The sequence below is a fragment of the Portunus trituberculatus genome, chromosome 44, assembly GCF_017591435.1.
Source record: "Portunus trituberculatus isolate SZX2019 chromosome 44, ASM1759143v1, whole genome shotgun sequence".
Classification (NCBI taxonomy): Eukaryota; Metazoa; Arthropoda; class Malacostraca; order Decapoda; family Portunidae; genus Portunus; species Portunus trituberculatus.
The window spans coordinates 6,525,554-6,538,053 of NC_059298.1; the positions used below are offsets into that span (position 1 = coordinate 6,525,554).

Consider the following 12,500-nt stretch of genomic DNA (forward strand, 5'->3'; position numbering starts at 1 on the left):
ATGTTTCCTAATCATGTCACTTTCGCGCATTGTGTGTGTGTGTGTGTGTGTGTGTGTGTGTGTGTGTGTGTGTGTGTGTGTGTGTGTGTGTGTGTGTGTGTGTGTGTGTGTGTGTGTGTGTGTGTGTGTGTGTGTGTGTGTGTGTGTGTGTGTGTGTGTGTGTGTGTGTGTGTGTGTGTGTGTGTGTGTGTGTGTGTGTGTGTGTGTGTGTGTGTGTGTGTGTGTGTGTGTGTGTGTGTGTGTGTGTGTGTGTGTGTGTGTGTGTGTGTGTGTGTGTGTGTGTGTGTGTGTGTGTGTGTGTGTGTGTGTGTGTGTGTGTGTGTGTGTGTGTGTGTGTGTGTGTGTGTGTGTGTGTGTGTGTGTGTGTGTGTGTGTGTGTGTGTGTGTGTGTGTGTGTGTGTGTGTGTGTGTGTGTGTCGTGAGATGATAAGAATAATCATGTTTATTCATACTCATGCAATACTCTTAAAAAAAATAAAAATGAAAAAAAACTTTCTTTTCTTTCTTTTTTCCTCCCTGTTTCCCTCCTCTCGCTCTCTCGGTCTTGCTCTTTTATTTCCTTCCCACAACGTAACATATTCGCCCACCGTTCCATTCTTGCTTATGCTGCAGAACCACGAACTCATTGCTGCGTAACTTCCATTCCGGATGCCCTCTTCCTCCATAGCTAACCCGTGTGTATTATGTTGCAGAGGCGCCGCGTCGACCCCGCCATACATGTACTGCAGGAACCTCCCCTTTACAGTATTATAAATTTGTATGTCGTAAATTCAGGCGCGAGGCAGAGCGGACAAAGTTTACGGCACCACAAGAAACCGTCTGCCATCATCCGGGACCCATCAAAGCCCCATCTCCATAAAATTTCCTCCTCGGCCACCACCTCAGTCCTATCTTCCCCTACCTCCTTCCTTTCCCCCTTCCATCTCCCTTTTTTCCCATTCTCTCCTCTTGTCTTCAGTGTCTATACCTCTCCCCTTTGTCTCTCTTGCCTCCCCTATGCAGCCCGGCAAACTTCAAGGCCATAACTACCCCATATCTGTTTTTTTTTTTTTTTTCATTTTCTTTCTCTTGATTTCTGTCTTGTTTGATGTTTTTAACAATACCAGAGTTCTTGTCTTCTTTTTCTTTTTCTTTTTTTCTTCTTTTTCTTCTTTTCTTTTCTTCTTCTTCTTCTTCTTCTTCTTTCTCCGGTGAATGCAACTAATATTTTGGTTGTTTCTGTTTGGCCGTAACTCTTTCATAAATTTTTCTTTACTATTTATCTCCATTTTATTCATGTTTTGTTTTTGTTTTGCTCAGCATTGATCGTAGTTATTTCTAACCATGTGTATAAGATATCTATTTTTGATCACAACTTCTCTGTACATTTTCTTTTTCTTTTCTGATTTTCTTTTTTTAAACATCACTCCGTCTTAGATTTTCGTCCTGTTTCATGTTGGTCAGGATAGAACAGGCTATTTTTATTCTGGAATATAAATGATACCTCAGCTATCTCTATTTTTATTACGTAAGGATGCATGATAGACCCTGAAATGGCCAGTCCCGTCGTCTCCACAGCCATCACTGCATTCATAACTCCCTCTCCTCCTCCCTTGACCTCCCCTCCTTCCTGCGTCCTTTCACCCCTTCCCTCTGGCGCCTATTCACCCCACCTACTCCCCCTTCGCCCGGACGTTACAGGGTAGCCACAGACCCTTTACAGCCCGAGCGGAGGACTTCGTGAGACTGGGGATTTGAGAAATGGATTCGGAATCTACGATGGGGATGAGGAACCAGGAATAGTCGGGACATCCGGCAAATCCATCCTCAGGGAAGATATTCGAGGGTCGAGGGAAAGAAATTGGAGACTTTCAACCTGTTTCTCTCCACACTGCAGTCGCTGAAGGGAATGTATATAAGAAGACGTTAATTATATGTGGATTTTTGAGTTAGGTAAGCGTTGGGATTTTAGTTGGAGAGAGAGAGAGAGAGAGAGAGAGAGAGAGAGAGAGAGAAGGGCTCGGACGAGAACGAACCGGGAGGAGGGAGATTAAAGGAGTGTGGGGAGAGAAAAGATGAGATAAGAAGCAAAGGGATGAAAGGAAGATGAAAGAGGAGAGAGAGAGAGAGAGAGAGAGAGAGAGAGAGAGAGAGAGAGAGAGAGAGAGAGAGAGATAAGAGGAAGACTAAGTAAAGAATGCAGGTAGAGGAAAAGAAATGGGAGATAATGTAGCAAAAGATGAGGGAAAAAAAAAACTACAATATACAAAGATATAGGAATGGAAAAAGAATGCAAGGGAGATGAGAGAGCAGAGAGAGAAGATGAAGAAAGATGATGCGAGAGACGAAGCAAGAGACGAAGTAATAGGAGGGAGGAGACGGTGCAGTAATAGGATCTGGGTACTCTTATAAGGATGTAAAGTGTAACGCTGAGGAACTTGTGTAGGTGTAATGGAGGGGAAAGACAGACTCGGAAATATATACCACCGAGGAAGGAGACGTGAAAAGTGGTCGCCTTCCTCCCCTTCTTCCTCTTTCCTCCTCCTTCTTCCTTTTCTTACCCTTCCTTTCACTTTTTCTTCTCTTCTGATTCCTCCATATCGCATTCCCATCCTTTACATTTGTTCCAATAGTTGCCTTTCTCTTTCGTTCCCTTTCTTCCTTTTCTTCCTTTCTTTACCGTTCACTTCACTTCCTCTTCTTCTTTTCTCTTCCTTTTCGTCTATTCTACAAATTATCTTCATCGCCTCTTCTTCCTTTTCTCCCATTTTCCTTATCTTTAACATTTCTCTTTCTCCCTTCTTCCTTTTTTTTCACTTTTTTTTCTAGCCTTCTTCTTTTACCCTTTCAGTAACCACTATCCTTTTTTTTCTTCCTCATTCTTCTTTCTCTTTCTTCCCACCCTTAACCTTCCTTTATCTCGCTCATTTCTTTCCTTCCTTCCCCTTCTCCTTCACCTTCCTATCCATCTTGTCTCTTTCAGTGATCGTTTTTCTCCTGTCTTCCTCATTCGTCTTCATCTTTCTTCCTTCTCTTACCCTTCTTTCGCTTTCTCTTTCCTTCCCTTCCTTGCCCTTCTCTCTTCTCCCATCCTTTTCTTCTCTCCCAGCAATGATCGTCTTTCCTCCTCTCTTCTTTCTCTCTCTTTTTTTTCATTTTCTTTCGTTTACTTCCTTCTCCCTTCGTCTCCTCCGTCCCTCTCAGACACCCCCACCATACCACACGACACTGATCCCCCAACCGCCTTCCCCTTCTTCCCCCGACAACGATCGAAGATAAATTTCTGGTATCCGGCAGTCACTCCGTCCTGGCAATCGATGGAACAGTAGATATGGCATTACTATTATTGTTATTACTATTGGCCAATTATTATGGTTATTCATTTCTCTTTATTATTATTTCTTTTTTTTTATGCGCTTTACTCCAACAGGTTTCGCCTCTCAGCACTTGGTAGGGATTATCGATATCTGATAACGCCAATGGTTGACGCCGCAGCCTTCCTTAAAGTTCGCTGTGCTGATAGAAAAAAAATAAAAAGCCATGATGTTGGAGTAGTTTTCTTTTTTTTTTTTTTTAATATTACATAGCCTTCGCACGCTTCTTGTTTGCCTTCACGGAATACAGTGTTAAGTTTTCATGTAATTTCCCGCACTCTTTATGACATTCCTCGTGTTTGTCTTCATACGGCGGAGCGCAGTAGCAAGGAAAGGGTTTTTGATATGCTAGTGAACACGCCTCGCAGTTACTTGGAACGACGTAGAACGTGAGACTAAGAGCTTTGTGTCGGACTCGAATGGGCTGCAGACCTGGACGGGGAATGGAGGCTTGAGACCGCCGAGTCGTAGGAGGAGGAGGAGGAGGAGGAGGAGGAAGAGGAGGTCTGGGTCAGGTCGGGTGAAGTTACATTAAATTACGTCAGACTAGGTTTTCCATGTTCTCTCAGGATATGAGAATAGACGCGAACTGCACTGCTGTGGTACGGAAATGTGGTGGTGGTGGTGGTATGGGTGGCGGCGGTGGAGATAGTGATGGTGGTGGAGGCGGTAATGGTTATAGTAGTGGGGATGTTAGGAGTGCCAGCGGTGGAGGCGTCGCCGTGGAGGTGATGGAACGGTAGTGGAGATAACGATGGTAAATAATAATGGTGCGGGGGATGGGGAGGGTTATGGCAATGGTGTTGGTGGTGGTCGTGACAGTGGTGAAGGCAGTGGTGATGGTGGTGGCAGTAGTGAAGGCGTCCCTGTGGTGGTGTTGGTGCGCGCGGCAGCAGCCAGGCATGATGAGGAGGCCACTCACGCCTGTTGTTTACGCCGCCACAAACAAAGAAGGCAGCGAAGGCCACGGACGGTGGGTTAAGTTGGCGCGAAATAACCTCCAAGTAGAGCCCTTCCACTCCGCAAATGAAGGTTCCTCCCTGGCGTCTCCCCTCCGCCTTTGTCTCCTCCAGATGAAATCAACAAACTGAAGGACCTGGGCCGAGTTGCCGTGGCAGACAGGTCTATTCCACTTCGTGACAGGTAGTCGGGCTCCACAGCCTCTCAAAGTAGGAATAAAGCCCCTACGATCCTTACCCGAGCAGTACGTCCCTCCCCTCAGATTCCCCATTAACCCTTTGATTCCCCTAGAGCTCCTGGGTAACGAGGTTTATCAAGGGGAAAGTCAGGCCAGCATTACTCGGCCCTTCGAAATTTTCTTTACACGGAAAGACACGACAATTGCCGATTCTGTTTGGTGTTCCGGGGTCACGTGTGGTGCTGAGTTGATTGGTGCCACGCTTGGCAGAGTGACGATATAATTAAGAGTGAAGGGAAAAACACAGCAAGAGAAAGAAGACGTCGTGCTGCGAGCGAGAAAACAATTCAGTAAAGAAAAGGCTTTACTGAAGGAAAACAAGTTTATCAGGACAAAAATAGGAACATTTAGTGAAACTTTTAAGTCGAATGAAGTATTGTTGAGTTTGCAAATTTACATGACTGATCTTAGAGGAATAAAGAAGGAAGAAAGAAATAGACTAAGAGAAAGAGTAGCCGACAAACAAGACGACATCCGCTGCAGGTCGTAGGCAAGCCAGGATGCTTTGTGTTGGTTCACCAGACTAAAGCGACACACTTGAAATTATAATACATGAGATCCACCTCCCGGGAAATCTGAGCTTTGATGCGCGTTGCGAGGAAGAGATTGGCTAGAAAAGAGAGGAATAGCCAAGCAGAGGAAACCCGGAGATTAGCAGGCTCGTGAGAGAGAGAGAGAGAGAGAGAGAGAGAGAGAGAGAGAGAGAGAGAGAGAGAGAGAGAGAGAGGATCCAGTGTTGATAATAAATAGAATCGTTACTTTTCTAATGTGTTTATGATTAAGCTTACATGTCAAGAAACATTGCAATTACATCTCGAGAGACAATGTAATACTAAAATACTCGTCAACATTATATATATATATATATATATATATATATATATATATATATATATATATATATATATATATATATATATATATATATATATATATATATATATATATATATATATATATATATATAAGCCACGGAAATACCCTCATCATCTTTATCTTTGTACTTTCTCAACTTTATGTCTGCATTACTTCCCTTACAGTCCCTTTCTACATATCAAACTTATACCGTTTTTTTTTCCAGAGCGTCACCTTTCACTCGCATCTCACATACAGTCTGTCCAACCTTGCCTCCCGTGTCTTTCTTCCCGCAGTTTCCTACCTCCTCTCTTCCCGCACAAGCCCTCCTTACCCTTCCTTCCCTCCTTCGTACCACTTTTACCTCTCCACCTGAACCGAACGACGAACACTCCGGAATCAATCTCATCTTAGAAGGAATTGTCTGACCTGAAACGACCCTCCCTTTACGCCCTCCGCGGTCCGGGTTTGGCGGGGAGGGAGGAATGAAGAGAGGAGGAAAGAGTGGAGTAAGGAAAGAAGAGAGACAGGGAGTAAGTAATTGTGACACGGAAACGGAAAGAAAAGAAAGTTAAGAAAAAGAAAGTGGGAAGGGGGAATTGGAAGAAAGAGAAGGATGAATTGTGGAATGGATTTTGGAAAGGAAGCAAAGAAGTGAACAGTGTGCATGTAAGAGTGAGATCAAAGTAAGAGTGACACAAGAAAGGAAAAGGAGAGTGGAGCTTCTGTGTAAAGGATGGACAAGTGGATATGACAGAGAGAGAGAGAGAGAGAGAGAGAGAGAGAGAGAGAGAGAGAGAGAGAGAGAGAGAGAGAGAGAGAGAGAGAGAGAGAAATAAGACCAACAAACAGACACAAAGTACAAACAAAATTATAAAGATTCTGACAAACAGATAAATAGACAGGCCAGGAAGACAAACAAAAAGCAACTGGGGAAAGATAAAAGGAAAATTAGAGAGAGGAAGTTTGAGAGCTGGAAAGAGGAAGGGAGAAATGGGAAAGGAGATTAAGTTTAGGAGGAAACTGTCTTTCTGGTAAAAGACGCACCGCTGGTAAGAATATCGAGGGAGAACAAATGTTACCTGATGCCTGTAGCTGTATGTGTGTGTAATTCACCTCGGTCGTCTGCTGGTCACCCAGCCAGTCTTCCCATTACGGAGCGAGCTCAGAGCTAATAGACCGATCTTCGGGTAGGACTGAGACCACATCAACACACAACACACACTGGGAAAGCGAGGCCACAACCCCTCGAGTTACATCCCATACCTGTTTACTGGTAGGTGAACAGGGGGCACACATTAAGAGGCTTTGCCCGTTTGCCTCGCCGCTTACCATGTGTGTGTGTGTGTGTGTGTGTGTGTGTGTGTGTGTGTGTGTGTGTGTGTGTAAATTTACTTTATTGTTATGTTATGGATGCGCAATGAGAAGCGACGCAAATAAACGTAATATATGAGAATTAGTGTATATGAATAAGTAGGCAGTGTTTGATTCCTTATGTATACATGGAAACTATATTATTATTTTCCTTGGCGTTCTGAAAATCTCTCGGTTATGGTATGTTACATTATCACGAACACTAGCAGAATTCTATTTGATCAAAAGTATGTCTCTCCCACCGCAATGAAATGTATACCTCTAGTGGGGTTGTCCCTCCAACCTGGGAGAGTTATGCGCAAAGTCATTTTCGGACCACGTCAGGGAAACTGCAGCTTAAATTCAAGCCGAGAGCTTAGTCAGACATTAAATAATCATTAGGGGAACAGCTAACAAACTGCCCCAAGAATCTCAAGTGCTTCAGTAATTTAGACGCGGCTCGCCATCGCTCACTGACGCAGAGACGGGGCAGGGGATCCAAAGTTAGAGATCCGTAATGTAATCTCATGTTTTTAGCCGTTGTCTTTAAGTGCACACCACTCGCTCGTGCCGGACAAAATACATTAATATGGACGAAATTGAATTCATTTACTGGCCCATTTATTATCACAGACAGTCTTGAATCGACCAACAGGTACGCTCTCTGTTTGTTATTTCTTTATGTTGCTTTGTGTATCTTTTTTCACCTTTCGCATTACATAAACATCTCGTATTTGCTTTGTCTGATTACACGACAAAACCAAGAAGTGGAAAGGTAAATAGTAGCGTAAGAATAAAGAAGAAAAGGCAAATAGTGACGGCAAAATGAAAAGCGAACCAGTAACATGGAAATGAAGATATGAATAGTAAAGTAAACATGAAATAAAAAAAAAAAGAAAATTAACAAAACGAAATAAGTAGAATAGAAATAGATAATAACGAATACACGTAAAAAGTGAGAGTCATAACAAGGCAACGAGGAAAACAAAAACGTAACTTAGAAATGAAGAAGGAAAGTAAACGCTAAGGGCTGAAGAAGGCAAACAGTAACATATACACGCAGAAGGAAAAGCACTGCAGCAACTAATATAGGCCCGGGGGAGGCTGTCTGGCGGGCACCCACCTCGCACTACGCCGTATAAAACATGCATGAGAAATTAGAAACAAAAGACCAAAGTTCCTGGAAAACCCTCATTTTAATATGCAGATGGAGGAGTGAGCCGTCTAAGCACCCCCTGCCCTCCCCCCTCCTAAGCGCCTCCCCACCAGCCCCCATGCCGCCATTAATCCCACACCGAGATTTTGGAAAACACCGCCTGGCAGGATTTTAGTTCAACTGTGTGTGTGTGTGTGTGTGTGTGTGTGTGTGTGTGTGTGTGTGTGTGTGTGTGTGTGTGTTGGTGGATGTTATTTATACATTTTATTTATTTATTTTTTCTATTGTGTGTTCTTGTTTCCATAAAAGTAAGTCATTAGTTTCAATAGTTATTTGCATATCAGTTTTCCTCCTGTCTTTCAGTCCTTTCGTGACATCAAATTTACATGCTGACTTACTATGTATATTAAGGTCACTAACCGACTGAGATATGACATTACTGCTATTCTTTTTGTATTTTCATTGCTATCAAGTCAAGAAATATTTCGTTTACCTACACGTCGTGTTTTCCCCTCGATGCGTGATCGGTGGGCTTAACCTGTCAAAAGCCTGGATACTCCCCCATCTCAGTTTTAACATTTTATTTTTGTACGCAAACGTTTTCTGTGCATGTCTCTCTGTACTCACAGGTTTGCCTTTGCGTACTTTGAACTAGATAAGAAAAAGTAATCTCCACAAGTCGTACGTGTCCGTCGTGCCCTTGCCCACCGTCTGTTGCATTGCCTTCGCCGATGCCTCCATCAATCGGTCACGGCCGCAGGGTGGGCAATTAAAGACCGGCCGCAGGTATCGATTGACCTCCAGCACGTGGAGGAGCGACATGGTATCGGCAGGAGCCTCCCTCAGTTGTCATGCGATATTAAGGTAACCCTTCCTCCCTGCCTCACTCCCCTTCCCTCTACCCGGCACATTGCTCAACTGCAATAAAAGAAGAGCGAAGAGGAGGAGTGTGTGTCACGTAGACCACGTACACTACTACGAGTGTTACCACTACAGTATCCTCCTTCTTTTCTACATTCTCCTCCTTCACCTGTTCCTCCTCCTCTCCCGTCCTTTTCGGTCTTTCATATTGAGATACGTGGCCTGTGAAGCAATATACTCTACTAAAACTATATTAAAACAAGTGAATTCGTTGTGAGTCACAAGACTTTCTGATACCTGCCCTTTCTATACGAGTATTTTTATGTATATCCTTCCCTCTTCTTCCTCCTTCTCTCCCTCCCGTTCTTACTCTATAATTTTACTTTGTTTGGGTTCTCTTCCACAGCCGTTATTCAATCATTTCCTCTCATTCTTCTTTTCATTTACTATGATGATGAAGGCACAAAAATCGGTGTAATACCATAAAGTACATTGTATCTTGAATCGTTCAGGGAAATTAAAACGCCTCTTACTGAGCTATATTAGGAAAAGAATTTGGCGGGAGGAAGTGGACGGCAAACGGGGGAGGAGAAAACGATATAGAGAATTCTGTAATGCAATTGGTCGAGGGGTTACAGTGGGCTCGTGTGATTGGTTCAAGACTTTTCTTGGTTCGCAGCGTGATTGGCAGCCACTGGAAGGTGCTTTCGAGGTGTGTGTGTGTGTGTGTGTGTGTGTGTGTGTGTGTGTGTGTGTGTGTGTGTGTGTGTGTGTGTGTGTGTGTGTCAGGGTGACCGGACTGAAGGACAGCCTAGCCCATGGTCAATATCGCAGGCGCCGAGCCGTCCAGACCCCCTTGTCTAGCGGTACTGTAGATCACACTTATTGGGGGCAGCTGCAGGGCCGAGGAGGAAGGGGAGGAGACGGTTACAGGGATCGGGGGAATGGCTGCAGAAAACACTATGTTGTATGATGAAGGAAAAATATAATACAACAGCATGCAAAAAGGTTGAAATTAGGTATAAATCATGTAGTGGTTAGTTTTTAGAAATATTATCATGAATATGCTCCGTATTTTTCTTGTGTTTATGTAAAGTTGCTACAATATTTCATGAATATTGTCAGTATTTTTTTCATCGTCCTTTTTTTCTTTTCAACCCCTAAAGGTCGTTATTTTTTTTCTTTCTCTCCCTTCCCCTTTCTCTCCTTCTTTCTCCTCCCCTCACCGTCCCCTGTATTGCTTCCCCTCCCTCTCCTCTCCCACTGTGTCATTTCTGAAATTCACTTTCCCCTCTAACCCGTAAATTCATATTTCCCTAAACCCCCCTTTTTTCTCAACCCTCCCCCTCGATCTCCCTAATCCCCTCTCCCACCAGACTCCTCTCTTTTTCTGCCTTTTCTCCCTCCCAGCTGACCTCTCTCACCTGACCGGTGCACCACCTGAGTCGCCTCACCTGTCCGCCATTCGTCTAGCCACCTGGCGCCACCTCTGTTGGCCCGCCAGTCTCCCCGCCGCCACCGTAAATATTACCTCCCACACCCCCATCCTTCGGCACCCTCCCTACCGCCTTCCCTCACCGTTTCGCTTCCTCCCTTCTCCTCCCTCGCTGACCTGGGATTAGCCTCCAGGTATTTCCGGAGCTTCTATTGCAAGCTACACCGGCACGACTCGTGACACACACACACACACACACACACACACACACACACACACACACACACACACACACACACACACACACACACACACACACACACACACACACACAAAGGTGAGACAGGTCAGCCGATATTGATCGTGAGAATTAACTTCCAGACAGATAGCTTTTGAGGTCACAGATGCAGTTCTCATGCAGGTGTGTCAAAAGACATAAGAGAGAGAGAATAAACCTTCCAGTTTGAGGTTGGAATTCTCTACAAGAACGGCACGCTCTTTTCCTGCAGGATAATGAAGTTAACGGCCAACAGAGGCAGGCTTCGAGCAGTAAAAGTGAAGTGTAATCAGGAGTGAGGTAGGAGCGTGGATGGTTGTACAGGCCGTCGCGCCGCATCATATATGTTATATGGACCATTCCCGAGGCGCGGAATATTACGAGGGGCGACGTTTTGATATACAGGATGACCGTAACCGTCGGGAATATCTAATATGGAAATGCGAGTCGGATAAGTGAATATCTACATACCCCGGTGCCAGCAATATCCGATATGGCGAAGCGCAGGACCACCGGATGCCTTATTCTGATACACCGCCGGGTCAGGGACCAAAGACGGTATCTGTGTGAGCAAGGGGCAGGGAGGGATGGCTCTCGCTGAGGCGCCATGAACGGCTCGTTGCATGCCCAAGGGTGGATGGCTTGCAAAGATGAAATGGCTATGCTGTCTGACGCTTTTCACCATAGCCTGTGTGTGTGTGTGTGTGTGTGTGTGTGTGTGTGTGTCTGTGCGTGTGTGAGTGAATTTTAAAGTATAGGTGTAATTAGATTTATTTTCAACTTCATGGCTCTTGAAGCACAACTTGATATTATGTTTTTATTGAATGTGTGTTGTTATTTAGTATTTTCTTTTTCCTTTTCCCAATCCATGAATCTTATAAAAATCAAGTAAACATGATATGGGGTGTGACTGCTTTTGATTGCTTATTATTCTGAAGATATTGTTATATCTCAACCTTATCTGATTTTCCTGTTCGCTTCAAGTAAAAATTAGATAACGTTAAACATTTTTGTATTTATTCATTTTTCTTATCCATGTTAGGAGGCGAGAGGAAAAAAAATTTCATAACGTAAGGTTGCCTTTTTCTTTTGAAAGTGAATTCAAAGATATTTGATTTATTTACTCTTATCTTTGCTTTTATTTTACTTTAAAAATCCAAGAATATTCGAAGTGAGATTTCATTAGTTTCTTCTTCCATCTTGTGCCGTTAAAGTGCGCTGAAGGGAAAGCCAGAGAAGAAAACATTCTTTTCTGCACAGAGTTAATGGAAATATCCAGGTCACAGTCAGTCTGCTTGCGTGAGTGGAGGTATAATTAGTGCAGTAACTTATTCTTTATGTGAATACTTTCTCTTCATTCTTGGTAAAGCTGTAAACTCTGACTTGCCTTCACAGTCCTCGAGGGGAGCAAGTAGACAATTTTCTGTATACGGAAGGAAAAACAACAGTGTACTGTATATCAGAGTTTTGGTTGATTTGTAATGCAATTTTCTTTACGGTATCTAACTTTCCGTTCTTTATCTGCCATGTTTAGCTAAAAGCCTCTACGATGAGCTGGCAAACACATTATTATCGCAGGAACCACCTCACATTTTATAAACGTTTATGGATTTATAGGTGGTTGTGGTGGCATTGGTGGTGGTGGTAATGGTGATGGTAGTCTATGCTAGCCTCGCCGCCTACACTCTTCCGCCCTTGAGAAAAATTGCGTGACAGGAGACGCATCGTAAAACTGGACGCGATGAAAGACTGACACGCAGCAGAAACTTTCAGAAAAAAATGTGTGTATGTTACTTAGTTGTCCTGGAACCTTTCGGTGCAATTTTAAAGTTGCTGTGTGCTGTTGCGCAGGTTTCGTGTATGTCTGTGTGTGTGTGTGTGTGTGTGTGTGTGTGTGTGTGTGTGTGTGTGTGTGTGTGTGTGTGTGTGTGTGTGTGTGTGTGTGTGTGTGTGTGTGTGTGTGTGTGTGTGTGTGTGTGTGTGCGTGTGTGTTTCGTGTTGTGTGTCTGGGT

At 44.0% G+C, this 12,500-nt stretch overlaps 1 protein-coding gene and 1 long non-coding RNA gene across 3 annotated transcripts in view; one reads left to right on the plus strand and one right to left on the minus strand.

Annotated features, from left to right (window-relative positions):
- The window catches only part of LOC123518692 (Krueppel-like factor 6), a 782,284-nt gene that overhangs the window by 88,024 nt on the left and 681,760 nt on the right, over positions 1 to 12,500 (minus strand). The window lies entirely within an intron of this gene.
- Positions 1 to 12,500, plus strand: part of LOC123518693 — a 581,767-nt gene that overhangs the window by 16,576 nt on the left and 552,691 nt on the right. The window lies entirely within an intron of this gene.